Source organism: Pinus tabuliformis, chromosome 1_1 (genome assembly GCF_031772625.1).
Source record: "Pinus tabuliformis cultivar Carrire ecotype Pingquan chromosome 1_1, CPIR1, whole genome shotgun sequence".
NCBI classification, from domain to species: domain Eukaryota; kingdom Viridiplantae; phylum Streptophyta; class Pinopsida; order Pinales; family Pinaceae; genus Pinus; species Pinus tabuliformis.
In genome coordinates, this window is record NC_142297.1 from 748,333,235 (window position 1) to 748,347,602 (window position 14,368).

Genomic DNA, 14,368 nt, shown 5'->3' on the forward strand with positions numbered 1-14,368 from the left:
TACTATTCTATCATATCATATGGTTCCTTGGTATCCTTATCTGATGATTATATTTCCTTATCAGCTTCTTAAGTTACATCTACAATGTCCTCCTTCTTCATCTCCTTCTCCATCATCTTTCCATACCATCATAGAATTCCTATATCTACAATCGACTTATGAAAAGATGACATCAGTATGATAAATCACTAGCCTATGATGTTGCATGATAATCCATTAAATGAGACATAATTGGAGGTAGGTCAAGGGGGAAGGCTCAATGACTAGGCTAGACTGAGGGATAAGATTGTGTTGTGCGCTCTAATGATAAAATTTGTTTAGTGCAGACTAAGGGAAAAAATTTGCATAGTTCAACCATGCAATTGAGGCTATGGGATGGGGCCATAAAAACTATGTAGATTTAGGAGGCAAGGGGGACTAGGAAACTAAGACTGTGCAATGCGCGGCTCACATGACTGCACAATTTCATGAGGGAGTGATGTACAACTGAGGGAAAGGACATTGGGAGAAGCATTTTTAGAGTTTTGTGTGCCAAGGGAGGTAAGGTTTCTGTGTATTATGCAGTTCTAGCGGACAATGGAAAATATTGATGGTTGAAGATGCAAAGTGCGCAGTTAAAGGCAATCTAGGAGACACAACTATGCAAATCTGGAGGTCAAGATCGGGAGTTGGGCTAAGGAATTGTGTAGAGAAATGGACCTAGAGGACATGGACTACACATTGCGCATGCTAATACTGAGTACTGTGTAGTTTAGTCGGGCCCCGATGAAGCTAATTTGCTCAGTCAGGAAGATTTTCCTAGAATGGCTAAGTGTGCGATAGGTGGTGAACTGGGATGAACCTTGACTGTAGTCACACACTTAGCATACTTTGAAAACATGAAAACATAGATCATCAGAACACGTAATCACAGATTTTACCTCCGTATGACTACCTCATGACAAGATACGATAAGTTTGACACTTAAGATAGGCTTTACAATGACCGTGACGACACTTGCGCAACAATGCTCAAGCCTTTGTGTATGAATGTGACATATGTTTACATGGTTGGGACAACTCATATACACAAATACTGACCTTCGGAACCATTAAAAAAGGCTCGTAAACATTGTACGATAATAAAAAATGTCAAAAGATGAAAATTAACCCAAGATGTAAAAGGCACCAAAGAACTGCTAGACATATCATTAAATGAGCTCTAGTGTTTGCAATAACAATGTAAAAGACCAAGGAAGGCTCCAAAATTTGAGTGTAAGCCAAAATTTTAGAGGGTGTTCCAACAACTACAACGAAGTTTCAACTTAGTTTTAAGAGAAGTAATATATATATATATATATATATATATATAAGCTGAAAATCTCTACGCCATTGTTGAAACCTTGTTCTTCATGTTCCTAAGGGAGGTTTATCAACTAGATAAGTTACTCTAGCAATAAAGAGTCTTCCACCAAGAACTTTATCAAATTACTAAGCAAGTATCTGAGTCATTTATTAGCCCCAAGGATAGCCACTTAAGGGTTTATTTATCCTTTCAACTAATTCCTCAGTGTCTCATCCTATCAAGTAGTTTACAATCCCAAACTAGTATTCCAACAGTTTTTCATCCCCAAGTCAAGCCACTAAAGAGGTGTTTATGAGCTCTCTGAGAAATATCCTGACCAATTTATCAGCTTTGGTTACCACCTAGGTGTTCTGAATCCACTGAAATCTCTCTAGAAAATCAATTCATGGGCTCATTCACAAGACTATGCAAACACAAAAAATGCTCTCCCAATAGAACATGGGATTTCATAGGTTATCTGTTCTCAAAATATTCACATCCACTTCCCATTAATTCTTTGCGTTCAATTCTTTTGAGAAATTTTTCATTATTTTTCTCAAAAATCATTCTTCCTTGTTCATGTACTATGTTATATGCTCCCTTGATAGAATTATGCATAATGCCATAATCACTCTCCTCTCAACCCTTATCTTCCATCAGGCTTCTCCTCTCATATGCCATGTCTATTGACCATGCCCATGGTTGAAAAATGATTATGAGTGCATGGTCATCCTTAACTTAGGGAGCCCATTCCCTAAATTCTGTGCTTCACTAATAGTGTCATAAATCCATGAGGGAGGTAGGTGGTGAAACAAATACAGTGACTTGGTTTTATAACCAACTCCTCCTCCTTAGTCCTATGAATCCTTATCCACTTCCCTCAGTCAGTAAATTTTATAATTCATAGTATAATTTAAAAAAGAGATTGGTAAGAATGTCTATCACACTTCTATCGTTTGCTACTTAGTCACCTTTTATTGGCTCAAAAACTACCACCTCTCATTTTTGTTCATTTCATACTTTCATAATAATCCCATCTTCTCTAAATGCTTCATATGACTCATTATCAGAGTATGAACGAAATATATGGGAACTTGTACTTGACGAACCATAAAAAATTACCAAGGGTTTGTTATATTTGCTACAAAACTATATTTTTGTCATTCCAGAGAAACTATAACAGTCCTCTTACCTATGCACATTCAATCGATTTGGGTATAGAACCTAGTATTTGTTTAGCTTTCATATACAAAATGATGAGTGGAAACTAACTATTCAACTTGTTTGATATACTTTCATGATGAATCCCATGATGAATATTTCTGAAATGACTCTATTTACCATGTTTATTTCATAAGCTTTTACTCACTCCACCTGTGATACACTTGTTTCAAAGTACCTAAATTTTTATACTAGATAAGAGCTATGCATGTTACTATTTAATTGTTTTAGGCTTTACTTATCATGTAATTGAAGTAGAAATTTCATAATAAGATTTTTTTCTCCTTTCCATAAATGAACTTCTTTAGTATAGGTTCCAAAACGGAACATGTTAGAATAAGGAAGAATTCCAGTCATGTTTTTGCATGAAGGAAAGAACAAGAGAATAAGACCTTATCTTCAGTTTTATGAAGAATATTGATTTCAACCATTTAACTCAAACTGGGAATCTATATATGTGTGTGTGTGTGTGTGTGTCCCTCCACCTAATCCTCATGCATCATAGAGATTTTATCTTTAGAAAACTCCTAACATAATATAAATTGTTGAACCCCAAACACCACCACAGTAGCAACCACAATGGCATCATCTATGGGAGCCAAATTCCATCAAACCAACTTTCAAAATTTCTCATTGACCCTCCAATTCTAGGAAAGTTATCCCATGACCTATTATTCACCCACAAATTCCATCTTCTATATCTCACATTGATCATAATCTCAAACGATACCCTGTAATTTCCTCTAGACATGTAGAAAAATAGAATAACCTATAGTTTCCTCTCCTTCCTTCTCGCATATATAGGCTACCTCATCTGACTAATATAACAACATACCTAGAAATGAAAATCTAGGGAGAAGATATATTTCTTTCTTGGACATGCATCCTAAGTTGCATGTAGAGAAGAAAAGTGATGAGAAAAGGAAGTCCACTAATTTAGACATGCATCAATAGATATTTTGACTATGAATTTTATTGAATTTATGACTACCTATTTTTTCAAACTTTGATAAAGACATGTTTTATGATAGTGGTACATTTTTGGTAATGCTCGTATTTTGGGCATAAGGGAGAATATATTTTTGTCATACATTCTATTTTGAAATTGTTGATAAATCCTCAAAATATTTCATATATATTTGTCATTAAAGGGCCCCATGTATGAATGCATTTATTATATCCATGTTATGTACTTTCCATTGAACAACCACTACAATATCTAAATCCACTTTGATAATATCTATGTTGGATACCAGTGCAACGGTTTCCTCATAGTGAATTCTTTTAACATGACAAAATCCCTTATCTACCAAGTGAGCATTGTACTTTAAAATCATCCCATTAGCTACTATTTTAGTTTTGAAATCTCACTTACATCTCAAAATATTCTTGTTTTGACAAAAGGTACCAATTTCCAAGTGTTTTTTTATCAAGAGAGTATTCTCTCCTCATAACTTCTTGCCAAAAGTGATTCCCTTGATCATGTGCATATAATTGAGGTTACAATACAAGAATAAAATAACAATGTATTGGATATGAAAGATACGTGATGGTTAGAACTTGTAGAGGCTCTAGAAAATTTGAACTAATTCTCTGTGGAGCTACAAGATCACCCACTAGATTAGCCATTGCACAAAGTTTCTATTGTATCAATTAACACCTCTACTCTACACTTGCCAATTGTCACTACTATTCTATGCAGGGTTCCAAACTAGAAGAAGAGCGATAAGTTCCCCTAATCAAGAACATATCGCTCCATGATTAAACTATTAGAAATTGAGAGATGAGGAGAGGGCATGATTTTACTAAATACAAATCACACAATGTATATTTTATTGATCTCAAAGGTTACACATTTATAGTATATAGATCAATGACTACAACAAATCTAGATATCTAATACGACTCACACATAAGAAAATTACTACTTCTAAATTGACACCTAGGGACCCATAAAGACAATTCACAACAACCTAAAACACATAGAAGCATTACTTCCAATACCCTCCCTTAATGATTTTATGGAAAACATTGAAAACACATATTACAACAACAATATAATATATGTCTGACTAGTCTTCATTAGCACCCACATCCACTTTAGAATCTTGCAAACATTGTTCTTTCTTCACCACCATGTCTTCAAGATGTCACCTGACCTCCATTTAAAATGTAATTGGGTCTGACCATCATTAACGAACTTTGTAAAATTGACGCTTCTTGGCTACCCCAAAGAATAGCCTAGATATTGAATAGCTCTATGGACATGCTTCCATCCTAGTAGTATGAATCAAAATACATGCTTCTAGTTATATAGGTAAGTTGTCTATGTACTAAGCTTATCCAACAATCCATTATACAATTGACGTTTTTTACAAACACACATACTCATTAAAATATCTTGTAATTGATGCTCTTGAAACTCGAATCACAACAAGACTTATCGGCGTATAACAAAGTCACATAAACAAGTCAATGGTGTGTTTCTCTCAACACCTAAAAACGTTGAGAACACTAGCTTGAAAGATGTTTTTTTTTTATTAACTAATAGTTTACAATATAACACACAATCAATAACATATTCATATGACCAATCTTCTACACATTACCCCAAAAAACAAAAAAAAATATTCTCCTGCCAAAACATTGCAACCGTGGCATCTTGGCTGTTCTAACATATTTGACACCATGGATAGTGAGAGACATGCGGATGCAAAGTTCTCTTGTTGCAGAAATGAGAGCTCTTTTCTGAATGGAAATTAAAACTCCAAGCCCCTATGACACATCCAATGCGACAATTTGCATTTTAATTCAACGTTGGGAGGTCTGCATAAAATTTGAGCATTGACCTCGTCGGATTTCTCCATCCAATTTGGAAGAACTGCATCATTTTCAGTGTATTGTCCCAATGCACTGGAAATAATTATTAATATTGTCATGCCGTTTCCATATTCCCTTTCTGATATCCAGATCTATTGTTGCATCCATCAGAAACGTAAACAAATCTGCTCCAAGTCCTGAATTGGAGATCCACCAGCAGTATGGTTTAAAATTATTGGAGTTGTGAGCCTTCTCCTTGAGGATTCTCAGTCATGTCTAGGATGAAAGAATTAAGAACCTTTCCAAGTCGAATTCTATGGGAATTTACACTCAGTGGGGTCTCAAAAAAATTGATTGTTCACGAGCATGCGATACGCTCCAACTGTGGACACCCCCTTTGCCATGCGGGGAAGAAGAAGAGAGGCTACGGGATAAAGACAAAGATTCTGCCTCCAAATATTTCAACTTGGGGAGATCTGACTCCTCTAATACGTTTTTCTTGCAACTATGACTCCTCCGAGCGTTGTAACAACGATGAAATGTTCCATTTTGTTGAGTTACCCATTGAATCTATTTATCTGAGTAGCATACCCATCACGATGATCTCGCACCCTTTCTTCCTATTAATTTTCCTGCAATGAAGTTATTTCGTGTAGATTCACTACCAGATCTGCCCAGACTACATTCATCGTTCATTGGACAATGATTTATTATCACCGCCATCCGGATTTTTATCTTCTGCACATTGAGGAATTGACAACGCTGGTAAGTGATACAACAACGGCTAACTATTCTCTCATGCTGACAGGAAAATGGCGGTCTCCCACGCAACTATACGCAACTTCATAACTCCAAACCAGTGAGCCATAACTGCAATATCCTCTACATTCATAACTCTTAAAACTTTGGAAAATCTTTTCAATTCAACGATCTGAATCTCATGTAGTTTGCTACCGCTACTCAGAACTATAACATCCAACATGGCTTACCTCTACTTGTCCTCTAAAATATAGATCCAATCTCGCTCAAACACATGTGAATAGATCTACATAATAAAATTGACTCACACAAACACTCCACGCTATAAAATAATATTTGTTAATCTTCTAGTCTAGCCTATGTAAATAGGAATATGATGAGTAAAAATACATCATCTCAAGCCCTCTTTGAGAGAGTCAAGGGCTCTGATACCATTTTCGAAATTGAGAGATGTGGAGAGAGCAAGATTTTACACCATACAAATCACATATGGTATATTTTGTTGATTTCAATGGTTACACGTTTATAGTATATAGGTTACTCACTATTAAAAATCTAGATAGCTAATACAACTCACACATAGGAAAACAACTACTTCTATATTGAAGAAGAGGTATACAAATAATCTAGGTAGTTTGAACAAGATGTTTACATTGAGCATCCTGAAGAATTTTAACATTTAGGAATATAGTGTGGACTCAAAAGAGTAGAAGAAGACAAAAAATTATAGATCAAATATGAAAATGAAAATATTTTAATTGTTGTTGTTTATGTTTACGACATTATTTTTGGTAGTGATGTAGATCAACTCATATGCAAGATGAATTTGAAATATATGTGCATTCTTCCTTGGTGTATAGATTACACAATCAACAAAAGGAATATTCATCTCACAAGTACCCCAAAAAAGTAATGGAGAAATTTGGAAGGGAATAATGTTGACTTGTTAGTACTCTAATGGTCATTGTATGCAAGCTCGACAAAGATGATGAGTCTCTTAAGATAGATTAGACAATGTACATGTCATAATAAGAATTCTTTTATATTCAACAACTTCAAGACGATATATTATGCAATTCGTTGGTGTTTGGGGAATATATCAATCATAAACCAAACAAAGCAATCTCCTAGTAGCAAAAAAAATACTCAAATATCTGAGAGCTACAACAGATTGTGGACTATGGTATCCACAAACTTGATAACTGAATCTCTCTCTCTCTCTCTCTCTCTCTCTCTCTCTCTCTCTATATATATATATATATATATATATATATATATATATATAGATATATATATATATCTTGATTGGGAAGGAGATGTAGATGATAGAAAAAAAACAAGTCGAGGTGCTTTCTTTCTCAGATAGTGCCTAGTGTCTTGGTTCAGTGAAAGAAAAACACCAACCTCTCTTTCTATTACTAAGGCAAAGTCTGTTATAACATCATCAAGTTGCACTCATATTTTATTGATGAAGCAAAACTTACAGGATATGAAGGTAACTTACATATATCATATTCCTATTATTGTAATAGCAAAAGTGCTATAAACATATCTAAGAATCACGTTCTTCATACAAATATCATGCATATTCCCATAAAGTGCCACTTTCTTACACACCAAGTTGCAAATCAATAATAATCATGTTGTGAAAATGGAGTATATTTCCACAAAAAAATAGGTTGTTGATATCTTCACCAAATCTCTAGCGTGAGAATATTTTGGGTGTTTAATGTATAGGTTGGGAGTAAATCTCTCCTCTCTTAAATGAATATTCTCCATAGGAAAAGAAGGAAGTTGTCTAAATCAGTTTAGTCATAAATTAATAACAAAGATTAGTTTACGAGGAGTTGATGTGTTCATAGGAACAGAATAATCATAGAGGGCGATTAGTTATAGGGGTAGTATTTAAACTCTTTCTTTTGATGTCAAAGGGGGAGAATGAGAAAACATTGAATGAGCAAGCATTGGCATAATGAGATATATTATGGTTCTTGATAGGGACAGAGGATTCAATTAGCTTCCTAGAAGCAAAGGGGGAGTCAGTAAAATAATAAATAAGGAAAATGGGAAACATTGGTAGTGTTTATGATTTGCTATGTTTATTACCAAGTGATGGAGTTACAATCAATGAATCTTTAATGATGGGTAGAAATACTTAGTGGTGTTTCCATCAATGTCAATATCAAATAAAATAATAAATACAAATTGAGAGGCAGTTTGTGATGAGTTTTTTTTTTTTTTTTTTACTAAAAGACCTCTCCAATGGTCCAATGGTGTATGACGCGATGAAAAAATCCCAAAATTTCATAAGTTAGGCAGTTTGTGATGAGTTTTTTTTTTTTTTTTTTACTAAAAGACCGCTCCAATGGTCCAATGGTGTATGACGCGATGAAAAAATCCCAAAATTTCATAAGTTATGATAGTTTAATGTTTGGGAGGGTTACAACGGAACATGGTTCCACACACGCTAACATAATGCGTGAGCTCGGATTTTTCCCACTATTAGATAGTTAAATTCGTGTTGCGCTACAAAAGTTTTTAGCTTGGGTACCGATGCTCCCATGGTTAAAAAAATGCATGAACAAGAACTTTACCAGGAACTCATAGTTGAATTCATGTTTCATTATAGAAGGTTTTGATTAGAGAGCATAATGATGGGAACGTGGGAACACTAGATAGACTTTGGGAGATGGGAATGTCTCTATTAGGTAAACAGAAAATGCACGTATTGTCGTGGAGTAAAAATAATAAAAAGGTTTGTGGGGTTTTGAGATTGGACAACACGTTGCAAGTGACGTGAATGATGTGTGCTGCATAATGATTGGTACAAATGAAAATGCGGTGGAACGTGAGCACACATGGTGTGGGCACTAAATTAATATCCGTTGGCCATTAGTCATCATAACTAGCAAGATTAATGACTAAGATATATATTGGGTGCACAACATGTGTGTTGTTTAGTGTTCCTACCTACATGCGATTGATCTAAAGGTGTAGATTGATTTGATTCGATGACCGAGGCTTCCATTGGGATTTCTACATGTGTGATAATTAATGCATGAAACTCACCGAATGTGGTATTCATATGTTTGACATAATAACACACGTGGACAATGATGGTTATTGATGCAGTGTTAAAGACAACATAGTCTAATGATAAGAGGACAAGTGGGAGGTGGCATGGTAGAGAAACGACGTGGCAAGAGAGTTTCACTGAGGGAGAAATACCATACCACGTGAGTTCATATTGGAGGATATATATTGAGGAAGATTTGATATAATATATTGGGGGATATATAGGGGGTAATGGGTTTTTATATTGCGAGGTATAAAAAAATGGAGATCAAAATCAAAGAAAAATATAAAGATTTATAAAAAATGTTAATGAAAGAATGGATACCTAAAATATCTAGTGAAGGTAGGGGTTTTTAAATTAGGAAGATATATTGGGTTCATATTGGTAAGGGGTTAAATAATGTCATTTTAAGAGATATTTTCCAATATGTAGTCAAATTAAGAGTATTCTTTAATATGCCATGAACGCATGTGAAACAAGGGCTTCACTGGGGGAGAAATACCATACCACATGGGTTGATATTGGGGGATATATATTGAGGAAAAAATGAAATAACATATTAATCATATATTAGGGAGTAAAAGGTTTTTATATTGGGAGGGATAAAAAATATAGCTCAAAGTTAATGAAAAAATATGAAAGGGTATAAAAAATGTAAGTGAAAAAATGGATACCTACAATATCTAGTGAAAGTAACGGTTTTTAAGTTGGGAATGTGTATTGAGTTGATATTAGTAGGGGGTCAAATAATATGATTTTTATAGGTATTTTCTAATATGTGGTCAAATTAGGGGTATTCTTTAATATGTTACAATGCATGTGATATGTCAGAGGTTTATTGAGTGAATCCCTTATGGCATGTGATATGTCATAGGTTCATTGAGTGAAGCCCCTGTATGAGGTGGGGTCTTAGGAGCATGACACATGTGGGCGATTTTGGTTCTATTAGGTGGCCAAGTTGCCTATTTCTGTCTGACACATCACATCATTGAAATACCACCATGTGCAATGACAAAATCACCATGACATAAACATGGTATCAATTGACGATGTTACACATTCTTGGAATTTGCACAAAGGCGTCAGTTTTTTAGTGTTTCACTTTTATATTTAATGCATGGTTCTGGCCCTTGGGCATATAGTGCTTAAAAAATAAAACTTAAGAGTGAAAAATGTTTTTTTTAAAACCTATGTAACATTACGCATTCTTCAAGCTTAAGCCATAGTTCTAGAACATGGACATGTATATTAACTATTATAGAATAAGGGTGTGGTAGTTAACCTAGTGCATTATGAGGATAACCACCTTCTTCTATCAAGTCATTGGTTGTGGCTTAGAAACGTATGGTTGAGAGTGCTATAGAAAGGAGCTTTGCTACCCTCTTACATTTAAGTTGTAGGTTTGGAGGATGCCGTCTCATCTGTAAGAGAGCTAAAAGATAAGAGTCTGACACGATCCTAAATTTGGTGTTTTGTGTGTTGAAGTAAACTTGGTGTTTTTCATTGTAAACATAGTGCTCCACTGCTAAATTAAAAATAATGAACAAAAGAATGACATGTAGTGCAAAGATAATAGGTCAAATTTGCATGAAGAATCAATTTAGCAAAGTGCCTGAAGTTGAAACAAAGGTGACTACGAAGTTCAATATGAAGAACAAAGAACTAGAACAACAATGTAGACAACAATTAATTTAAATAACATAATTGAACTAGAACTAAAGTAAGAATTATTGTTAAAACTAAGATTAAAAAATCAATTATATATAAGTACCTCTAAATATATATAAAAAACAACAACATTATAGAGAATGTGTCCGAAAAGACGTATATGAGGTATCTAAGAATTGAGTATCTGAAAACAATTGATTGAGTGGTCAGAATAGGGAATAGGGAATGTACGCCATGTAAGACTTTTTTTAACTAAGTTTTAAAACTATCTGAAAGAGGGATATGAAGGGTTGTGTAGGTAGGTGCTTGTACAGTGGGGAATTCATGCTTTCTTTCAGTTGGTGTTGATAAACAAAGAGTTGGAACTTCCTTTTAGTTGGTGCTCATATGTAGGGACTTGGTGCTTCCTTGGGGTTGGTGCCTTGGTGATTCCTTCGGGTTGGTGCATGAAAAATCAACAAGTTCATGGTTGAAAAGACAAATAAGGTTGAAGCCTTTTGTAGGTTTATCCTATACAAAATTAATGTAATTTGAAATTGGATCTTTATTTTGGATCACAATAAAAAGAATTTGTGGTATCCCTAGTTAGATTTCCACATCAATATATTGTGTCTCGATTTTATGAGAATTGTTTGTTATTGTTGATTATTGTGTTGCTAAGTGTTTTTACCTTGGGAAAAGAATTTTGAAAATTGTTAAAATACTAATTCAACGCCCCTCAATATTTTCCTATTTTCTAACAAGATTGCATGTGCTCCTATCAGTTCATTGATCAAAATTGTGTGTTATTGTTGATCACTGTGTTGCTAAGTGTTTTTACATTGGACAAAGAATTTTAAAATTGTTCAAATGCTAATTCAACCTCACTCTCAATATTTTAGTGATTTCTAACAACATTGCATGTGCTCTCGTCACTTCATTGATCATGGAAGGAAGTGGATATAAGGTTAAATATCATTTGAATATTCTAAGTGGCATGCGGAGGTACATGCTGAATCAAAACGAGAAAATTTATAGAATTTGCAGAGTTGGAGGAAAAAATTGACAATATAGACCACAAACTTACCATTCTAGCCAAGAGGTCAACCAAAATCTTCTTCTTGTGATAGTGACTAGCTAGTGGGGATTCCTAGATATTCTACCCAATGGTTGTTATGACTCTCTGGTTCTTTTTGCATAACTAGTAATTATTTTTGTCTTCTCATATAGATGTATGCTAAGTTCTAGCACACATAACCTATTTTGATAAGTTTTTATTTACAAATACCCTAATTAAATAAAACTTTAACAACCTTAATACTCTTATGTCACTAGTCTTATTTATATTCACCTAGACGAAAAAACATGTAATTTAAAGGAATCTTCATTTAACATAATGTGAAGAGACTAATATTATTTTTTTTATCTAAATTACTTTATTATAACTATAGACATGCAGATATATTGTGTTCAATTTTGCATTGACCATATATTAGTTTCCTTTTGACCCAAAAAAAATTGAAACTTATCTAAAGTTAAACATTATTAACTGAAATTTATTTTTTAACAATATTTAAATTTATTTATTTGAAATATTATTGGTTTGTCTCTTATTTTGTAATGATGGCAGGTGTACTCCCGTCATTAATTTGTACTCTACAACTTAATCTAAGGAAGTTCCTATTTCCACCTCTATAGGATTATTAATGCGCCCTTGATATCCAGATATAACACGCACGTGGTTATAGAGGTGGAAAAAAAATAATGCCGTGTTACATCGGGCTATCAAGAATACATGTAAAGACACATTAATAAACCTATAGAAGTAAAAATAAGAACTTCCCTTAATCTAAAACCTCCACTAAACTATCTTAAAACTTAAAACCTCCACTAAATTATCTTAAAACTAAAAACTTAAATTGATTCAAAATATATTGCTATTTATAACCTTGTCAGATCAAACTCTAACGCGGTTTAAAATGTCACTGTCATTTTCTACAAAATTCAATGCTCCCCACTCCCAAGTCTGAAGGGAAATTGTGTTGTGGAAAAACTACGTGAATTGAGTGGGAAATTGTGTTGCGGCAACACTGAAGTGAATTGACGTTGGCCATAGTAGATGTCAAGAAGAATCAAGGCAACTATGTTAAATATGATAATGGTTACAATACGAAATCGACAGTCCACGCAGTCGTTTCTTTTCCATCACTGTATTTATGACGCAGTCGTTTCTTTTCTATCACTGCATTTATGTTTATCGTCAATTTGAATCTACATCTGCGAGGACTTTTTATGAGGGCCCTTTTTTAATCTTGAAAAACAGTCATCCCACCTCTTCTTAACCATGTTGCAAGCCATTCGTTCCACCTTTGATTTTAAACTATATGAGAATTTCATTGCATAGATACTAATTAATTATGAATGTTATTGTCAAATAATTTTCTGTTTTCATATTTATTAACCTTTAGGCGTCTACTTTAAGTAAGTTATTTATATAATAACTAAATTTTGGAAGCATTAACTAATTTATTGATTTTTATTGAGAATTTATTCTCTGAAAACATTATTCTACGGACGTCGGTTGACTTACGTTATCAAAACTCGTTTATGTTAGATATTAAGGATTAACTATGAAGGGGAAGAGAATGAGGCATCTGGCTTCAATTCTATTGAATGGTTGCTGAGAATGTGTGTAAGCATGTTGATTTTTGTAAATTAAAATAATTATTCATGTTAATATATTTATGTTTTTTCCTAAATAAACACATAAAAAAAGTTTATATGTCATATTATTAAAGTTTACAGTAGTTTTAATATTATTTTATTTTAGATTTTTTATATTTATGTTATTTTATTTAATATTTTATGTGTTTATAGTATTAAGTTTCGTATTGCATTATTAAAGTGTTCAGTGTAATTTTATTTTATTTAAGATTTTCTATATTTATGTTATTTTATTTTATATTGTATTAAATATGTTATTGTAGTTTTTTTTTTATATAATTTTCCAATTTTATTTTTGATAATTTTACATGTATTTATATAAAATTCGATTTTTCCAAATTTTTTTATATTTTACTTTAATTTTGTTATATTTAAGCTAAGCCGCAGGGATTCGCTATTATATAAATTTTTATAACATTAAAAATTATTAAAAAATGTTGAAATATTTATATTGAAAAATTGAATGTTAATATGTTTAAACATAAGATTAATACACACTGGTTGAAGAACATGCTAAATTGGGATCTCTATACACATCCTGAATCCAAATAATTTAGTCTCAGCGCATCCACTGATGAACAATATGCTCTTTCATTGGAATGGAAGAAACAAACTCATGGATTTTTTCTATGTCTCAAAGAAATTAAAGGAATAACCAAAAGTACATATGGCAGATGTAGAAACTTCATCTGCACAGAAGCATTTATGGACAACTTGTGATGGAAGCAAGTTAGAAACAAATACCACATTCCCTCCATACAAGGGAATCATGCTAGGAGAAGCTAGCAACTCGCCCAA